This window comes from Paroedura picta, chromosome 7 (genome assembly GCF_049243985.1).
Source record: "Paroedura picta isolate Pp20150507F chromosome 7, Ppicta_v3.0, whole genome shotgun sequence".
In the NCBI taxonomy this organism is placed as follows: Eukaryota; Metazoa; Chordata; class Lepidosauria; order Squamata; family Gekkonidae; genus Paroedura; species Paroedura picta.
Window position 1 is genome coordinate 18,120,382 of NC_135375.1, and position 19,024 is coordinate 18,139,405.

Below are 19,024 nucleotides of genomic sequence, written 5' to 3' on the forward strand. Positions count from 1 at the left end.
AGGGTCGCAATGATACACTCTGGCGGGCCAAACAACCTCGCGATATCTAAAGAATCACAATTATTGCCGGTGGCCTCTTTTGAATAAAGTGGGCTGCGACTTGGGGAGGGGGGGGGGAATCCCACAATAAATTGGCTAGCCTCGGAGGCACCAGGAGCCATTTAAAAATGGAATCCCCACCTCCCAAAAAGTTCATTTTTAAAATTTTTGCTCAATTCACCCTGTATTCTGGTGACTTTAGGAAGGGGTAGTGGGGGGAGAGAAGCAGAGGCTGTTTTTGATCCATCCAAACCCGATACCTCTCCGTCTCGTTCAATCTGCCTTCATGAAGGGGATTTCTAAACCCCACACACACACACATACACCTCTTCCCGCTGAGGTACCACTGCGGGTCCCATTACTGCTTTCCCCCTTTTCTTCCTTGCCTGTAATTAAAACGGGCAAAGGAAGGGGGGCTGGCTTTTAGCTCCCTCCCTCTCCTGTTCCCCCCCCTCCACACGAGGGAATTCCTTGGTTTGCAAAGCAAATGCCTCAGATGAACCACTAATAAATATTTTTTGTGCAAAACACACACACACACACACACACCCTCCTCCCGTGGTCCCCCCCCCTTCACACTCCAGTGACAAGTTTTAAATTGAATCCACAGGGGAGATCTCTTCCACACACCCCCATCCATCCCTTCCCCCCCCTCCCTTCCCAAGCCAGAGGCATCCCCCCACCCCCACCTTTTCCTTAGTCCCAGCAAGAGCCTCTCCCTCTGTCTGCCTGCCTGCCTGCCTGCCATTATGTGCAACCATCTTTTAAAGCCAGGCCTCTCTCTCGCCTCTCGCCTCTCTCTCTCTCTCCTCTCTCTCTCTCTCTCTGCAGGCTGCTGTGGCAGTGAGAGGGAGCCTTTAAACATGTCTGCCTGAAAAAGCACCCTTGGCAGGATCAGCCCCTCCCCGGCTTGCAGCACACACTGGCCTCTTGCTCAAGGCTACCAGCAGCAGCAGCAGCAGGTCTGTTTGCATGGGGGTGTGAGGCGTTTGCATGCAACGTTGGGGACTTGGGGCCGGGGGGGGGATCTTTTCTCTCTCGCCTTTTGTTTCCTTGGTGGGGCCTGGCTGCTGCTGCTGCTGCTGCTGCTGCAGCTCCGAGAGATCATGCCCCCCCCCCTTCCGCCTCTCCCGCACGCACAGAAACACACACAAAAGAAGGGGAAAGACATATTTGCAGGCCCCGCATGACAGATCCCGCTTGCTCCATGCAGCCTCCGCCCGCGTTGCTTTGGCCCTGCCGTGCCTACGCGGAAGGGAGGGAAGCAGCCGCGGGCGGGGAGGCTGGCAGCCGCGGCCTCCGCCCAAAGGGACCGGGGGAATAGCCAGGCAAGGGCCCCGGGTGCGCCAGCCAAGCAGGCCGCTGGAGCTTTTCTCTCCAGCGGGGGTGGATGGGTGGAATAGGCAGGTTTTGCTGCCGAAGAGGCTAGGCCAGCGAGGCAGGAAGGACGCTTGCAGAGCCCGGGTGGGGTAAACGTGCTTGCCTCGGGACAGGGGTGTTTGCTTGCTGGATTGCCCAGGCTGTTCTTTTCTGGTGCCTGTGTTTGTGTGTGTGTGTGTGTGTGTGTGTGTGTTGTGTGTGCTGGCCTTTTTGCCCCGTGCGAGGGTGGGGTTATCTGTACCTGGCTCTTGGGAAGGGGCTGGCGGGTCCTGCTCGCCTTCTCCCGTCGGGGGCCTCTGCTGATGCAGCCCACCACGGTGTGCCCCTAGAGCCCAGCCAAACACGCCTTGCAAAATGCACGCGTGGGTTTCCAGACTAGCTGGCAACCCTGTCTGTCGCCTGACCTTGAAGGTGGGCTTCTTCTGTCCCTTAGTCTTGACCCACGGGGTGCCTTGGGTGTTGCCTCCTCTTGTGATTTCGACTGGGGGATTGGAGGGCGTGGTGGTAGTTGACCTGGGGAGAGAGGGCCAGAGGTCAGTTTTGGAATCGTGGCCTTTCTGATACTGACTTGGCTTGGCACATCCTGTAGGAAAGAATGGGAGTCTTGCAAGGAGGGGTGCTTCGGGGATGGAGCCTGCGGGCTTGGTGCATGAGATATGGGTGGTGGATGTGGTAGTCCAGGAGGCCCCAACTGTTTAGAGCAGGGGTAGTCAAACAGCGGCCCTCCAGATGTCCATGAACTACAATTCCCATGAGCCCCTGCCAGCGTTTAGAATCCCTGGGAACTGTTTTTGCTTTGACACAGCGTGGTGGGTGCAGCCACAAAATGGCTGCCACAGCTTCCCTTCAGACACATGGTGAAGATCCTTTTGTTAAGGTGGCAGGTTCTGCCAAAGCAGTGTTTTGAAATTTCTGCCCAGCCAAAATCTTCAGTCACCAATCAGAAGCCTTGTTGGGGTGAAGTTCAGCCTGGTCCCACCCATTAAAAAAAAAAAAACAGAAAATGGGATCTCTGTTCTAGTCTTTGTTAGCAGTTGGATTAAGAGGACTGTAAAGAAGAAGAGTTGGTTCTTATATGCCGATTTTCTCTACCCGAAGGAGGCTCAAAGTGGCCTACAGTCGCCTTCCCTTTCCTCTCTCCACAACTGACACCCTGTGAGGTGGGTGAGGCTGAGAGAGCCCTGATATCACTGCTTGGTCAGAACAGTTTTATCAGTGCCGTGGTGAGCCTAAGGCCACCCAGCTGCCTGCACGTGGGGGAGCACGGAATTGAACCCGGCACGCCAGATGAGAAGTTCGCACTCCTAACCAAACTGGCTCTCATAAACCATACAAGTTCTCAGAATTTCACACACTGCGCCTGCAAGTGGGCGGAAGTGGCTGTCTGTGGAGTTATGCATTCTATCTTGACCCCTTCTCAGCGCTCCATGTGTCCACAGAGAGGAGATAATCCAAGTTTTGACCATATCCACACCGTTGACCTCCTGGCTTTTGGGCAGGTGGCTTTGGGTTGCCGTCCAATCTCTCTGTTGGGTCTGAACCAGTGACACCCAAGTTCATATTCCCATTCCACCATGAAGCACACTTCAGCCTAAGGATGGCCAACCTCCAAGAAGGAGGGATCTCCCAGAGTTACAACTCATCTTCAGACTACAGAGATCAGTTCCCTTAAAGAAAATGAATGCTATGGAGCAGGGGTAGTCAAACTGTGGCCCTCCAGATGTCCATGGACTACAATTCCCAGGAGCCCCTGCCAGCATTCGCTGGCAGGGGTTCCTGGGAATTGTAGTCCATGGACATCTGGAGGGCCGCAGTTTGACTACCCCTGCTATGGAGGATGGGCTTCATGACATTGTACCCCATTGAGGTCACTATCCTGCGTAGGCTTCACCCCCAAATCTTCAGGCATTTCCCAAGTGGGAGCTGGCAAACCTTCTTCCATCTGTTGCCCTTGTGGGTACCTGGGAACCTTCCGGCATTTTCTCCCAAGGTTCTGCACTGATAAATGGGAAAGGGAGAGGCCATCCATGTTGTCCTGAGCTCTTTGCCATAGAAGAATGTCATTATGGTAATATTTTGGGGGTAGAACCTAGCACCAAAGCTCACTGGAACATAGTGGGGCTCAGTGTTTCAGTATGTAAGCTGCAGTCATGGTGTTCATTTGGATTTCACAGTTCCTTTCCCCACCAGTGACTCTGATGATGTAGTCCTACTTCTATGGGGATTAACCATGACTGGTACTCACATGTCATGACCTGAAACCCGTACCTTGTAGAGGGAGTTCTTTAACAGCTGCCACATTCTTTTGTTTTACTTGTCAAGATATTTATACCCTACTTTTGTTCCCAGTGTGGACCCAAAGCAGCTGACAACATCATTTCCCCCTCCTCTGTTTTATCCTCATGTCAACAACTTTTTTTTTGCAGTAGGCTAAGAGAGAATGACTGACCCTCCTAGGCCACCCAGCTTCCGTAGTAAACTAGGCTTTGACTTTGGTCTCCAAGCTCCTAGCCTAGGAATGTAGCAACTGGGCAATTGTCATACCTGGTGCCCACCAGATGTTTTCAGAAAGTGAGTGCAGCCGCATGGAGCCTTTGATTGGCCATCGGAGATCTGTTTGGCTGTGCAGATTTTTTGGGAGTAGGTGCCATCACTGCACAGGGATCTTTACTGCAAGACTGAAAGTCAGTTGTGCTTATGCCAGAAAATATTTTAAATATTATCCTTTTAAAAAATATCCTCTTAAATAGAGCTTCAGCCTGAAATGTTGAAAAATGACTGTAAGAGTAGGCATAGCCTTGTTCCCTGTTATGTTGTGACTGGCTCCGCCTCCTGTGGTGGCCATTTTTGTGGTGGTGCCCACCATCTTGTGTCAGAATTCCAAAGATGCTGGCAGGCTCAAAAACACGGGGAACCCCTGTCCAAGTACTGTACCATACGATTTGAGTCATATTTCTGTTTCGAGCCAGAATGGTAGCCATCTTGGAGGAACCACAGCTGGTAAGGAAAAGCGAAAGATGGTAGGAAAAGCATATATGGGAGGAGAATAGAATGAGCATGACAAAGAACATGGAAACTACCACAAAGAGAAGGTGGGCATTATCTGCCACAGTGAAAGCAATCATGACCAAGCCATAACCAGCTTCCATTCATCACTTTTCTGTCATGTGTGCTGCTCAGTGGAGATATTACTGAGGATGGTAGCATGGGAAACGCTCAAAGGATTGATATGACATGGTAGCCAGCCACTGGGCAACCTCTCGCCAAAGCACTCCGTCGTAGACAAGGGAACATCAGAGTATGAAAATTAAACTTGGGGAGAGGTTGATAAAGCATTTAGAAGATGTCCAAGGCTGATGGAGGCTGCTAGATGGAGAAAATCAATATTATCCACTGCACTGCCTTGGCACCCTGGCTGTGGATTTTGGTTTTGCTTTAGGCCTTGCCGTAGGCTGTTCACAAAACGATGCCTTCTGCCCCCAAAAGCTTGCGCTGAATGACACAGATTGACAACCCACCAAAGCAACATAAACACACAGCCCTGGGAAGCGGTTAAAAATGGCCGTGAGTGACCCTCCTTGCACATCGGGGAGGGGAGGGTGAGAGAAGAGACTATTTAAAAGGTTTTATTCAGGAGCTGTCTCCCTATGAAAGGTTGAGTTGATGAAGACGGTGTTAAACTGTCTGCCCCTGCAGAAAATTATGTGGTGAAGTCATCTTGGTACCGATGCAAAGCGATGACTGGGTCAAAGGGCCAAATTTGTGCCGGGGAACAAAGGCGTTAAAAGACCTCAGATCCAGGTTAAAAGGTTATTCTGATGAACTGTAAAAGGCCTGGGCCGTTTGGTATGTCAAGCTTAAGAGGCAGGGATCCTGTCCTTCCCTAGTGCGGAGGAAGGAATTTAAGCCTGTCATGGCGGAACGTTTCCTGTCTGTGGAAACAAGCAGCAGCCGAAATCCCCTCTTGTCACAATGGATTGCAGGTAGGGGGTGGCCTCCGGTATCCAGGTAAGGTTCTAAAATGTTTCTGTGTAGCTGTTTAGGCAATAATGTCCTTGTGCAAAGGAGAGCCAGTGAGCTACTCTAGGTTAGAGGGGGATTCAGGTAAGTGAGGAGAAGGCCTTGTTGTCCAACCAACTTGCAGAGAACGTTCTGGCCGTGCATTTGACATGCACGTTCCCGATGGCTAGGAAAGACCTACGATCACCATCGGGACGGCAGAGAGAATATTTAACAGCCACCCCGAAACCTCGCCAGGATGTGCATGCCCAGGTCGGTTTTCTGAGTAAGAAATCCTTGTTTTCTAGTTCCCTAGGCACTGAGGACAGTGGGTAGACATGGCGTCGATTTGAACATCTCATGTTCTTGAGGGAGCAGAACGGGGAGGGGGGACGGGGGGACAGGACCCTGCTTAGCAGTCACCCTACTTGCTCTTGTGGCCGAGTAGCCTTTGTGCTGCAAAAGGAGATCCTGTGAGGATTTTTTTTTTATTGCGGTCTTTCTTTGTTAGCTACACGCACACACACACACACAGAGAAAGCTTTTCAGCCAGGTTTCTGGGAGGTAAGTTGGGAAGGGGAGATGGAAGGGGAGGGAAAAAAAGGAATGTTTCTGTGTACAATGCAATTGTGTGGGGAGGGAGGTGGTGTAGATAGTGGGGCTGCACTCTAAAAGGGGGGACCAAATAGAAATTCCCTCACACGAATGAAGAAAACAACCAAACCCCTCTTGATTGTGTGTGTGTGTGTTTTTTTTCAGGGACTTGTTGGCAACTCAGGGAGGGTTGCCATAGCTTTTTTATGTAGGGTGACCAGAACCGGCTGAAACTGGTTTGAGGCAGATCAGCTCCTGAATACAATGCAGTCACTGAGCTGCTACAGTGGGATAGCTTCCTCCCTTCATGCAAGCCAAAAGGAGAGGATCTTGCAGGAAAAAAGATTTTTCTTCCCTTAACAATATGTGAATGCACATTTTTGACACACAGCGCTGGTATGTGGCTAACATGGTCATAAAGGATTCTGTGTATCTATGTACAGATTTGCAGTAACTGGGATTACGTTGGACTATTCATGGCTTTTTTGCTTCCTTTGGGTCTTTTTTTCCTCATTTGTTTCTCTTTTTTTTTTTTTTGCTGATGGGACGGACAGGATCTGAGATTATCACCCTTATTAAAAATCTTTCCTTTGTTTGCTAGGTGGGACACTTGGCTATGCAAGATTCGTTGTTGACAAGGCTGAACAAAATAAAAACAAAGAAATGCATTTAAACCATTCGTATTTCTTGCTAGGCTTTGTGACTCAGGGTTTCTGGTTTGCATGCTGGTATTTCTAAGGTATTGTCAGGGAAAAAGAAATCTCAGACATTAAGAATATGTGTCTCTGTGTGTGTTGTGTCTGTTGAAGGCCAAGAACGAACTATTGTTTTAGAATTGTGCATGGAAAGCATTTGCGTTCTTTAAAAAGGCTACCAGGCATCCTCTTTCTGTTTTCCTTGTAGGCCTATTGATTGAGGCTGCCTTTAACCCTTTCCAGTTTGCAGTGGCTATGCATCTCCGGCTGATCTTTGGCATTTAAAAAAAAAACCAAAATCTATCCCAGGGTCAAAGTACACACGGTGAGGTACATCCTTTTTTTAGTGCCATCACAATAGCCTGATGATGTATACAAAATCTTAAATGTTGCTTATAATTTCCCACCCCACGCCTCTTCCCCCTCCAGGCGCAGGGGATGAATAAGCAGGGGCCTGAACAAGGCAAAGAAATACTGCAGGCTAACCTCATCCAGGTTTAACAGGATTAAAGCTATTGTTTATAAAGGCTTCTTCTATCACCAGGCAAAGGATAAAGCCTTCCTGTGATACACCCGGTAGGCTGGCAGACATTTCCTTCTCCCTGTTAAATCTTAAAAGCACAGGCCCTTGCATGACTGCCATAAATTGGAGAACACATGGCAGAGAGCTGTTTGCCTTGCAGCTCTGTTATGATGGAGGAATTAGAAGTTTGTGTGTGTGTGTGTGTGTGTGTAAAAGCCTGTCTTTTACCCCTTCTACATTCTAACCTGTATTCGAAAGAGAAAAGAGTATTCAACTGTACACACACACACACACACACACACACGTTTTCCTACAAATAATAATAATTTTGTTTGTCAAAGCATGTTGCAATGAAGTTTTTCCCCCCTGTCCAGCAGAGGGGATGTGTTTTAAAGGTTTCGTAGAATCCCAGTGGATTAGTAGGGGCATAAATTTCAATACCGAGCATAAATTGCCTGCGAATAGGAAACCGGATGGACACCACATCAGCTGGTAAGGAATATCTCCTCCTGGCTTCAGACTTCAGAGCACCGGTTAATGGATAAGATTTTCCCCTCTTCGTTCGGAAAAAATGACGGTATACTTAGATTAGAGCAGGCATTTTGCATTTGATACTGAATCTTCCAGCTTTAGAGAAAGAGCACAGGGGTGTGTGTGCGGGGGGGGGGGGGGGGAAGGAGAGGCCGGAGAAACCAGTGATGAATGTGGTAAAGGGAAAGGAACAAAGCTGCTCAGATTATGTTGGAACACTATGCGTTTTTGCCTGGGGGGGGGGAAGAGTTTCTTTTGCTAGAAACTGTAACTTCCTAAAACAGGAAGCCATCAACACCTCTGGAATCCAGTATGCATTCTGAAGCTACTAAAATCCAGCTGGCAGCCCCCTGGTATAAATCTGCAACCAGAGGAGGGGGAACACAAACAAAGATGGAGGATAAACCGTGGGGAGAAGGTGGGTGGGTGGGGAGAATGTGTTCTGATCCCAGCTTGAAATTTAGGTTGTCCGTTGTAGTCAAGCGGAATAAAGTAAAAGAGTCTTTAAAAGCCCTGGGAGTATTTTGATTGGGTAAGTTTCATGGAGGTTGGTGTCAGGCAGGGTTGGCTGCATTCAGAGGGTGACACTAGCACTAAGGAACCTCTGTTTCCTGATTGTGTGGAAGATGACTTAAGGTATTTAAAGGGCTAGATGGGAGTGGACTGGAAAAGAGCATGCAATCAGTTAAGGCTGGAAAAATTGTGTGTATCTGTGGCATTTTTTTCCCCAGTCAGGTATAAGCAACAGTGCTTTCTCAGTACTTGACAGGACATTTAAATAGCTTGCACAAAAGAGCCCAGCATGGAGAGATTTCATTTTTGTGTGTGCTTTAACGTTTCGTATCAGTGTCCGGGGAGGGTTTCTTCAGTGCTTGGCTGTTGATAACTGTTTTTTTCCAGAAGCCGCTAGTCCATGATACATGATGGGGGAGATTATTGATGCCTGCTGTACATTGGGTCTCTTTGTTTTGTGGCTTTTCTTTCCAAGGGTCACCTAAAATCCATAGGGTTACATGAGATCACCACTGTATTGGTAGGCTGTTTTTTAAAATCTGTAAGTACGAACGCTTCATTTTGTGGTGGTATTCGGAATTTGGGTTTGGGAAGTAGCATTGTACCGGCCGTGTGTGTGTGTGTGTGTGAGTGAGTGAGTGGGTTGTATTGCCTTTATTTCTTCTCTCTGCAGAGGGGATTTTATTCCCCTTTAAATATTGTGGTAGGAACTGTTTGCTGTAATAGGAGGAACCTGAGCAAATTTTGTTTTCTGATCCTTTGGATGTTTCTGTATAATATATTCAAACAGTCTGTTCGCTAGGAGGATTTCTGAGCGTGTTTTCTCCCACTCCATATAGGCCATCTTTTAAACCTGAAAATGCAGATTGATATTTGAGAGCTGGCCTTATTAGGAGATCACGTTGGAATCTGCCCGGTTGCCATAGTGGATCCTGGACAGGGGAAATAATATTTTAATGGGTTTTAGATTCCCCCTCCCCAAACGAAATTATTTTTCTTTGTTTCCCCCCCCTCAAAATAATGACACAGAATAGCAGGTACACCTGGCTACTGATTTGCCCGAGCAGGTTGAAAATGTTCACCCAGGGTTTCTGGGGCCTACTTATTTCCTAAAGGTCATCGGGATTCTTGTTGGGGGGGGGGGTGTCACCCATCCACTTCAGAGGGGAAGTAAGCCCTTAGAAAACACTATTAGTATTTGTTATGTTTAGAAGTCTGCATCTAAAGACCCTCCCACATACCCCTCAGAGAGGCCTGATCACAAAGGTTCATGCATAGAAGCTTTCCCAATGTTCTTTTTTACCTTTTTTATTTTTGCAGCTGACTTACAGCGACCCTGTACGGTTTTCAAGATATGTACAGAAGTGGTTTGCTATATCCTGCCTCTGCGTGGTACCCCTAGTATTTCTTCATGGGCTCCCATTCCAGTGGACTTAAGGTTCTGGTTATCACCTTTCAGGCCATATGTGGTCTGGGCCCAGTGTACCTGACGGATCGCCTCTCTGCTTACACCCCCCCAGAGAGCCTTACGCTCCAGCACGTCCAACTTCCTGGTGATCCGTGGCCCCAGGGAAGCTCGCTTGACCTCAACCAGGGCCAGAGCTTTCTCCATGCTGGCCCCCACCTGGTGGAACGAGCTCCCAGAGGAGATCAGGGCCCTCACGGAACTCAAACAGTTCTGCAGGGCCTGCAAAAGGGAGCTCCTCCGCCAGGCATTTGGTTGAGGTCGACCTGAACCACACTTCCCATGGGCCCTCCTCCTGAGCCTTCCACCTATGGCACCCACTACAATTCCCCCCCAACCCACTAGGCTATCAGTATGCGTTAATTTAATGTTCTCCATTTTTTTCTACTGTTCTATGATGCTCGTTGTCATCACTTTATTGTTAGACTAAGTTATCTGTATTGTTTCTGGTTTTATGTGAACCGCCCTGAACCTTCAGGGAGGGCGGTACAGAAATATATAATAAATAATAAAAATAAATACTAACTGGGGCCAACCCTGCTCAGCTCCTGAAATCTGACGAGGTCGAGCTATCCTAGGCTGTTCCTCACACTGCAGCCCCCGCCCTCGATGCCTGATCATTGGGTGCATGCTTGCTTTTCCAATTTCCTTTTCCACTGAAACCACCACAACTGTTCTCCCGAGGATTCCCTGACATTTGAGGATGGGCCATCTGATGGGGGGGGGGGGAACGACGAGCAGGCTTGGTGACGCACAGAAGCACCACTTCTGATCTTTCTAGGCTTTTTAAAGCCTATAACTTCTTGTTGGTGTTGTGAATTGGTTCACAGTAAAGCGGTACATGGTTGTGGAACAAGTTATGCACGCATGCACCGAAGTCACTTTGGACTTTGAAGGGTGCAGCTCTTTTAAGGCTGGAGCTGTTTGCTATTGCTCCATTTCTCCTGGTGCTTAACAGGACTTGGAAAGGCTAGCATAACATCTTTTTCAAAGATTTAGAAAGTTTCACTTTCTGATGGTGGCTGAATAGATGTCTTATAGCCATGGCTTGTACAGGCAAGTCCTTATAATAATATTTGGGATAGATAAGAAATTCTGAAACTAAAATCCACATACCGGAGGGCTGGAATAATACTAGTGACCTTGTTGGCTAGAAATCTAGGGGTTTGATGTTAGAACCATAGTAATTGGAAAACTTACATAGTTCTGTTTCCGGAATTGCTCCGCATAAAAACCAGAAACTGGGAGCATAGTTAGTTTGGTTCCTGGTCTGTTTTGGTCCTAGAAAAAGAACATTAGACGTTCCAATTGGAAGTTCCAATTTGATTTTCCGGGATGCCTCTTCTAGAAGGCTGGAAGTCCTTGGGCTCACGAGCATTTTGGTTTTTAATGAGACGTCGCTTTCTGAAGCCCAGCCAGGGCTACTGCTGCAATGCTGCACGCTGTCCTTTTAAGATAACCTGAGAAATGGGAGATGAAGCAGTCATGGCTTCTCTCAACTTGGTCTTCCTCCAGTTGTGAAGCTCCAGGTGTGCAGCACTGCAGGTGGAAGGAGAAAAGTGATAAAAGACTGGGCAGAAGAAAACCCATGTAAGACTTTGGTCTTAAAGAGAAAAGGAATGTCTAAGTTGGGCTCTGCTGGGCTTGATAATGGGCTGTTACATGATCCCTTGCACTATGAAGAGGATGTGAAGCAATCATGACAGATTGTCCTTGAGGTTTTATAGCTGGTTGTAGCCATCCAAGCAGTCTTGTGGAGCCCAGGTGGTGTCGGGACACTCCTGATGGCTGAGGTTGAAGTGAAGATGGGATGCCTCAGGACCTGAGGCTGCAAAGGGGCAGTGGCACCTACCCTGCTGGGCCCAAGCACAACCCCAAGTGGGGAACCTAGGATGCCAGGAAAACAGATGGCCTGCTGTGGGCCAGTAAGGCCTGAGACAGTGGTGGAGGGATTGGTGACTCCAAAGAAACCCCACTGACAGGAAGTGCCAGCAGTAGGGCTACGGCGCACCCTAAAGAAAAAGGCACACTGGTGCAGGGGAGCACCAGTGAGAAAGGGGGGGAAATTGAGTGTCAAGGAAGGGAATCCATGTGCTGAAGCCAAGGAAGAAACCCATGTGCAGTCAAGTAGCCAGGGACCCGTTCTGAGGGCAGTTAGGACAGTGGCTTACCCAATGGGAACCGTTACTTGCTTTTCTCTTGGGTGTCCTACATCCTGAGTGATAGACCAGGATCCCTGAGAAGAAGTTGCCAAGAAGACAGTCTTTTTTCATCCTGGTCTTCACTGCAAAGCATTCAGGTATGGAGCAATCAAACGATACATGCAAAAAGGCATTTCTGAACAAATGAACCATGTATTTTCCTAGGACTGTGAAAAACTGTAGAACATCTAGATCAGGGGTAGTCAACCTGTGGTCCTCCAGATGTCTATGGACTACAATTCCCATGAGCCCCTGCCAGCAAATCAGGGAGCAATCTGTAAGTTCTTTTGGACAGAAAGGCCAGGCATGTATATTGTCCTGCCCTCACATAGATAACCCAGGCTAGTCCTATCTTGTCAGATCTCAGAAGCTAAGGAGGGTCTTCAGATGGGAGACCATCAGGGTTTACGTATATATAATACACGCCACTCCTCTCCTTGTGGCTAAGGGCTGCTTGCAATTGTAATTAAAAGCATCATAACTTAAAACCAGCACAATAAGTCCCCAACCTTCTCTTCCCTGACCCCCTCCAGCAATAAAGACAGTTCTGAGTAGGGTCAGTCACTGGGTCAGTCACATTGTTCGGTGATGGAGCACCTGCTTTGTAAGGAGAAGGTCCCAGGTAGACTTCATATGGGCAATGGTGGTGTGCATTCTACAATTCAGATTGTGCCCCCATCGTGCAGACCTGGTTAAGGTCACAGAATCCAGTTTACAAACTTCCAAGAGATTTGGGTTCAATGCCTGAAGAAGGTGAGCTTGGGGAGGTAAGGAAGTTCAGTAGGGACATAATATCATGCACTCCATCCTCTGAAGCATTCATTTCCTCCTGGGTAACTGATCTATGTATGGAGATCAGATCCCAGGCCTCACCTAGAAGATGACAACCATAGATTTTACTGGCTCCTATATATCAGTGGTGGCCAAACTGGCTCTCCAGATGTCCATGGACTACAATTACCATGGACTACAATTACCATGAGCCTCTGCAAGAATGCTGGCAGGGGTTCATGGCAATTGTAGTCCATGGACACCTGGAAAGCCACAATTTGGCCACCCCTGGCGTACATGATCACAAATTTCTCATTGTCTGGCACCATTTTGCTTACAACGCTTGTTAACACTCCAAGATTTCAACAACTGAGTCCTGTAGTCACAATGAATTAACCACACTTGCTCTTAGCTCTAGACAAATACGAAACAACAAGGGTAGAAGAAATCTGCTAGTTAAGCCAGCTTTTATCATGCCATAAAATATGCATTTGTTTGATTTCAGCTCAGTCTGGTTTGTGGTTTAAATAGTGAGCAATAACACTGTCTGGACCAGGCATGAAAGATGAGCATTCAATAGAATTTCCCATCCAATTTTTCCTGTAATGGGCCGCCTTACATACAGTTCTTCCTGGCATGCCAGGAAGCGGATTGAAAGAATGCAGGCTGATTAAGAAATTCGGTTTCCTTTTACCAGGCTCACAGTAAATCAGTTCACCAAGTTCACAGTAAATGATTCACCAAGAAGCTGTATTACTTATTCAAGACAACCAGGCTGGGGTTGAGGGGGAATTTATTTTTTGCCTCAGCATCTGTCGCCAACATCTGTATTTGTGAGCAATATCTTTACCTGTTGATTTGTTAATTGTTCATGGGTTCATTCTAGCATTTCATATTCCACCGGATCACCCCCCCCCAAAAAAAACAAACCCAGTTCTTAAAGCAGCTCACAAAGTCTGTTTCAAGAGCCCTGTCTCACAATACAACTAAAAAACCCAGTTCAAATATTATTAAAATCTTTAATCACAAAACAAAAAACAGCCCCCATGAAATCCTAATACTCAAAACAGAGGTCCAGAGGCCTCTTTGAAAATGGACGTAAGGAGCCTAAGATGGCAACTGCGGTCTGCTTTCCGGCATTTCGCAAACTAGGCCGAGACATTTTTACTTCCTGAGATAAAGTATCTGAAAGGCACCCTCTCTTCCACAGTCCACTGAGCTCTTGGACCCACATCACTGAAATGAACCAAAACCAGAACTGTGCAGGAGCATTCTTGTGTTACCTTCCCACACTGTTTGCAGGGGTAGTCAAAGTGCGGCCCTCCAGATGTCCATGGACTGCAATTCCCATGCCAGCGAACGCTGGCAGGGGCTCATGGGATTTGTAGTCCATGGATATCTGGAGGGCTGCAGTTTGACTACCCCTGGTTTAGTGGATCTTTGACAAGAGAGCCTCATTGTCTCTTAGCAGGAGTGACAGACTATGGTGAAATAAACAAATTATGCCTCAGGTATCTGAGCTGTGCTCTGCTGTCCTTTTTGGTTTCCACCACTGGTGATGGTGGGTGATGCCTCGCCTTTTTTTTACCTCATGACAGGCTACCTTTCAGTCATAAGAAAAGTATGAGTTGTCCCTCAGTCCCTTCTGTTTATGCAGATGACAGACCATGGATGTGCTTTCTCTGTATTTTGGGGAAGGATGTCTGTGCTGTGAAAAGGTTCTTTCTCCCTCTTTAGCCTTTTTTGGGATATTCTCTCAAGGCCTACCTTCAGAGTTAAGCATAGAGCCAGCTTGGTGTAGTGGTTAGGAGTGCGGACTTCTAATCTGGCAAGCCGGGTTTGATTCCCCGCTCCCCCACATGCAACCAGCTGGGTGACTTTGGACTCGCCACGGCACTGATAAAGCTGTTCTGATCGAGCAGTAATATCAGGGCTCTCTCAGTTCCACCTACCTCACAGGGTGTCTGTTGTGGGGAGAGGAAAGGGAAGGTGATTGTAAGCCGCTTTGAGACTCCTTCAGGTACAGAAAAGCAGCATATAAGAACCAGTTCTTCTTCAGAAATCTCAGGGCTCTCTCAGCCTCATCTCCCTCACAGGGTGTCTGTTGTGGGGAGAGGAAAGGGAAGGTGAATGTAAGATGCTTTGAGACTCCTTCTGGTAGGGAAAAGCGGCATATAAGAACTAACTCTTCTTCAGTAATCTCAGGGCTCTCTAAGCCTCATCTCCCTCACAGGGTGTCTGTTGTGGGGAGAGGAAAGAGAAGGCGAATGTAAGACGCTTTGAGACTCCTTCTGGTAGAGAAAAGCGGCATATAAGAACCAACTCTTCTTCTTCTTCTGTTAATGGTTTAAATTATGAGACCATTGGTAGGGACTGCATTGTCTGTCTCCTTTGGCTGTGGTGTTTTAGCCATGGGGGCTCAGGAGATTTGAAAACCATTGCCTACCCTACTTCATGGTGTGTCGTCAAGAGAAAGTTTAAGAATATGGACGTGTCCGTGCTATAGAGATATTAGAATAAAGTAGCAGCAGCGTCTGTCAAAAGCCAGAAATATTCGGACCCAGCAATGAGTTTGCAGCTGTCTGACTTGCAATACTACAGAGATAAGAAGAGCCCTGTTGGATCAGACCAGTGCTCCATGTATTCCTGCTTCCCACAGAGTTCAACCCCAGAGGAACAGCAAACAGAATAAAAGTAAGGGCCTTCCAGCATGCCTCTGGACATGGAGGTTTTTCTTTAGTCATCATAGCTAATAGTCATTGATGGACCTCTCCACCATGAATCTTTTAAAGCCATCTATGCCTATGGCCGTCATTGCATTGACTGGCAGTGAAATCTACACTTACTGAGTGAATGAGTATTTCCTGAATCTATTCAGGGGCCTAGTTGTGTCAGTCTTTGAGTCCATTGGCACCTTTAAGACCAGCAAAGTTTTGTTTTAGGCGTCCAATGGATGGACAAGGAATCATATGAGGAGGTCACTGGTTTCCAATAAATAGAAGGCTGTAGGAGACCAAAGAGATATTAGCAGAGTTATGTTACGTTTTGCTTCCTTTTGCAAGGCAGTTTCTAGATGGGTAAGGTTACAGCATTAGCTGTAATAAATAAATAACAGGAATTGCTTGTTTTAATTGCTAGTTCAGTATTATGTCGTAACTTGATGATTAATTTCCCACTTATTAGAGTTTTGTCCTCAAATTGTGTGGGGTGATAGTTGCTACAGTATTTGAATTCTCGCTTTCAAAGAACTCTTGGAATGGCTGTTTAAATAGATTTCATTTGATAGGTTCTTTTATCTCCTTGGCATCTTATACCAGCTCCGTGCTTCAGCAAATGTAATTATGATAATCTTGCTTTTGCAATAATCTCAGGCAAAAATAAGATGCATATCCATTATAACAACAGAGCTGAATTAAATCTTTGGGGTATTTGAAAAGATGAGTGACTGATGTCAACATCTGGTTTAGTTGTTCTAGAGCTAGGAAGGTCCTTTTAAAAACATAGATTGTGGAGTATTGCTTTTGGGGGTTGTAAGGGGAAATGTGGAAGTGGTACATAGAAAAACTTTGGGGGAAAAAACAAGCTGCAACTTTCTGTTTAGAGCAGGTGTCCCCAACCCCCGGTTCTGGGACCGATACCGGGCCGCAGCTCCTCCTCTTCCTCTTCCCCGGCTGCTGCCTCAGAGGCTGCCCTGCCACTCTGCTGCTGGCTTACCTTTGGTGTTCTCCGGCGGCCGCCATGGCAGGGGCTCCCCCTTGGTGTGGCACTGCGCAGCTGCTGCTTGCAGGGCCCCCCAGCGGATGGCGGGAAGTCAGGGGCACCGGCGGGAAAGCAAGTGGATCAGGGGCTCAGGCAGCGGTGGCAACGTCCCTCAGCAAAAGGCTACCCCGCCCCGGGCCTCAGTAAAATTGTCAAACGTTGACTGGTCCCCTGTGATAAAAAGGTGGGGGACCACTGGTTTAGAGCAGTGGTCCGCAACCTTCTTTAAGCTGCAGACCGGTGGCGGCGGGGAGGGCGACCGCCCGGCCGTGCATTTGCGCATGCGTGGCCTCAAACGTGCATGCATGTTTGCGGCCGCGCATGGCGCAAATGCGCATGCCCAGCCCTGCAGACGCCACGGCCCGGTGGTTGGGGACCACCGGTTTAGAGGACTTGATATTTCTTGTGTGTGAGCTGCAAACTTGATCCTGGCCCTTCACTTTACCTTGTACAGATTGTGACTTTGGGGCATTAAGCAGATGTCTTTAGTATTGAAATGATTTAACCTTGTGCCACGAGTCGCCAAACTGTGGCTTTCTAGATGTTTTAGGATCTACAACTGATGGTGGTAAACCAATTTTTCTTTAATGGGAATTGGTCGGCATGCACAGTATTGTATTGCATGCACACTGGAGTGTGTCCAGAGGAGGGCAACAAAGATGGTGAGGGGTTTTGAGACTATGATGTATGAAGAAAGGTTGGGGGAGCTTGGTCTGTTTAGCCTGGAGAGGAGATGACTGAGAGGGGATCTGATAACCATCTTCAAGTATTTAATAGGATGCTATGTAGAGGATGGAGCAGAATTGTTCTCTCTTGCCCTGGAGGGATGGACCAGAACCAACAGTATGAAATTAATTCAAAAGAAATTCCATCTCAACATCCGGAAGAAGTTCCTGACAGTTAGAGTGGTTTCTCAGTGGAACAGGCTTCCTCGGGAGGTGGTGGGTTCTCCATCTTTGGAAATCTTTAAACAGAGGCTGGGTAGCCATCTGATGGAGAAGCTGATTCTGTGAAGGCTCAAGGGGGTGGCAGGTTACAGCAGATGAGCGATAGGGATGTGAATGTCTTGCATAGTGCAGGGGGTTGGGCTAGATGACCCAGGAAGTTCCTTCCAACTCTGTTATTCTGATTCTATGCCAGTATTGTCCTCAGTTGCTATGAACATTCAAAGCATCTCTGAATTAAAATTGAAACGTTGCCTATTTGCAAGTGCTGAATCACAACATTAAATGGACTCGAAGACGTCACAAGGATGACCAGTCCATCCTTGGAATTAGATTTGGAGACTTAGGCCATTGTTACGAATTACTTCCTGTTGTCTGTTGGTTTCTTAGACCCTTCGAGTACATCTTTTCTTTTTTTAACTCGGCTTGCACACAGACATTCATTCTCGTTTAGACTGTTGTAGACTGTGGAGAAATTTATCGTATTCACTGCAAATTAATTAAATAATAGGAACTGAAGTCTTGGAAGTTTCTACCTAGAAAACAGGAAAACGATAGGAAATTAGTAATTTCTCTCCCAAGGCCAGAGCACGTAAGAACTTTGTTATGCAAACAGCATTGACCAAAGTAAAGAACAACACGTTTACCATCTCACACCTTGCAGAAATGTCATATCTACTAGGGCTGTAAAAAGGGTAGCAAATTCTTTCTTTTGGGGACGAAGTTCAGTACTGAATACTGACTGCAAAGGGTCAGTCATTTATTGGTTTTAAATGATTTGGGGGGGTTTTATGTGATCCGCATCGAGCCTTCGGGGGCGGCGGGTTATAAGTAATAATAACAACAACAACAATAACAACTATATCCTAGGCTAGTCTGATGTTGTCAGATCTTGGAAGCTAAGCAAGGTTGGCCATGAAGCATATTTGGGTGGGAAATCACCAAGGTATACCAGGGTTGCTATTCAGACAGGGCTATGACAAACCACCTCTAATGTGTCTTGCCTTGAACATTCTACAGCAGGGGTAGTCAAACTGCGGCCCTCCAGATGTCCATGGACTACAATTCCCAGGAGCCCCTGCCAGCTGACAGGGGCTCCTGGGAATTGTAGTCCATGGACATCTGGAGGGCCGCAGTTTGACTACCCCTGTTCTACAGGGTTGCTACATAAGCTGCAACTTGAAGGCAATTTTATTATTTTTTTAATCTGAATTTGCTAGTTCTTATGGTTTTTCCTCTTGGGCTTTTCCTTATGCTTGGAGAATTGGTTATGCGATCGTCCATTTAAAATTTGCTTGCCTCCTGTCTCTGGAGAGAAATATATCTTTCTCTTGCAAAACTGTTCATCTACAGGAAATGGGGGGGGGGGGAGGGAAGCTATGCCGATCAGCACCAAAGTCTCCCATTATCAGCATTATATGATCATGTTACTTTGGGCTTAAATTGATTCCCATACTTTATCAATGGAAAAACAGAGGAAGTTATGTAAGTATGGTATAGTGAAGACTGGGGAGAGGAGGGGAGTATAGCTCATAGCAGAGCAGAAGTTTCCAGGTGAAGTCCCTAACTTCCCCAGTTAAATGATCTCAGGTAACTCCTATCGGGAAAAA

General features: G+C 47.3%; 1 protein-coding gene across 12 annotated transcripts in view; it reads left to right on the forward strand.

The window, feature by feature from the left end:
• Positions 1-751: 751 nt before the first annotated feature.
• Positions 752-19,024, forward strand: part of ZNF532 (zinc finger protein 532) — a 54,687-nt gene continuing 36,414 nt past the window's right edge. For 2 of the 12 annotated variants that reach the window (XM_077346891.1, XM_077346903.1), the window contains exon 1: positions 752-1,001. The gene's annotated coding sequence lies outside the window, so the exon portion shown is untranslated. The other 10 variants (XM_077346894.1, XM_077346892.1, XM_077346895.1 and 7 more) reach the window with 10 other exon arrangements.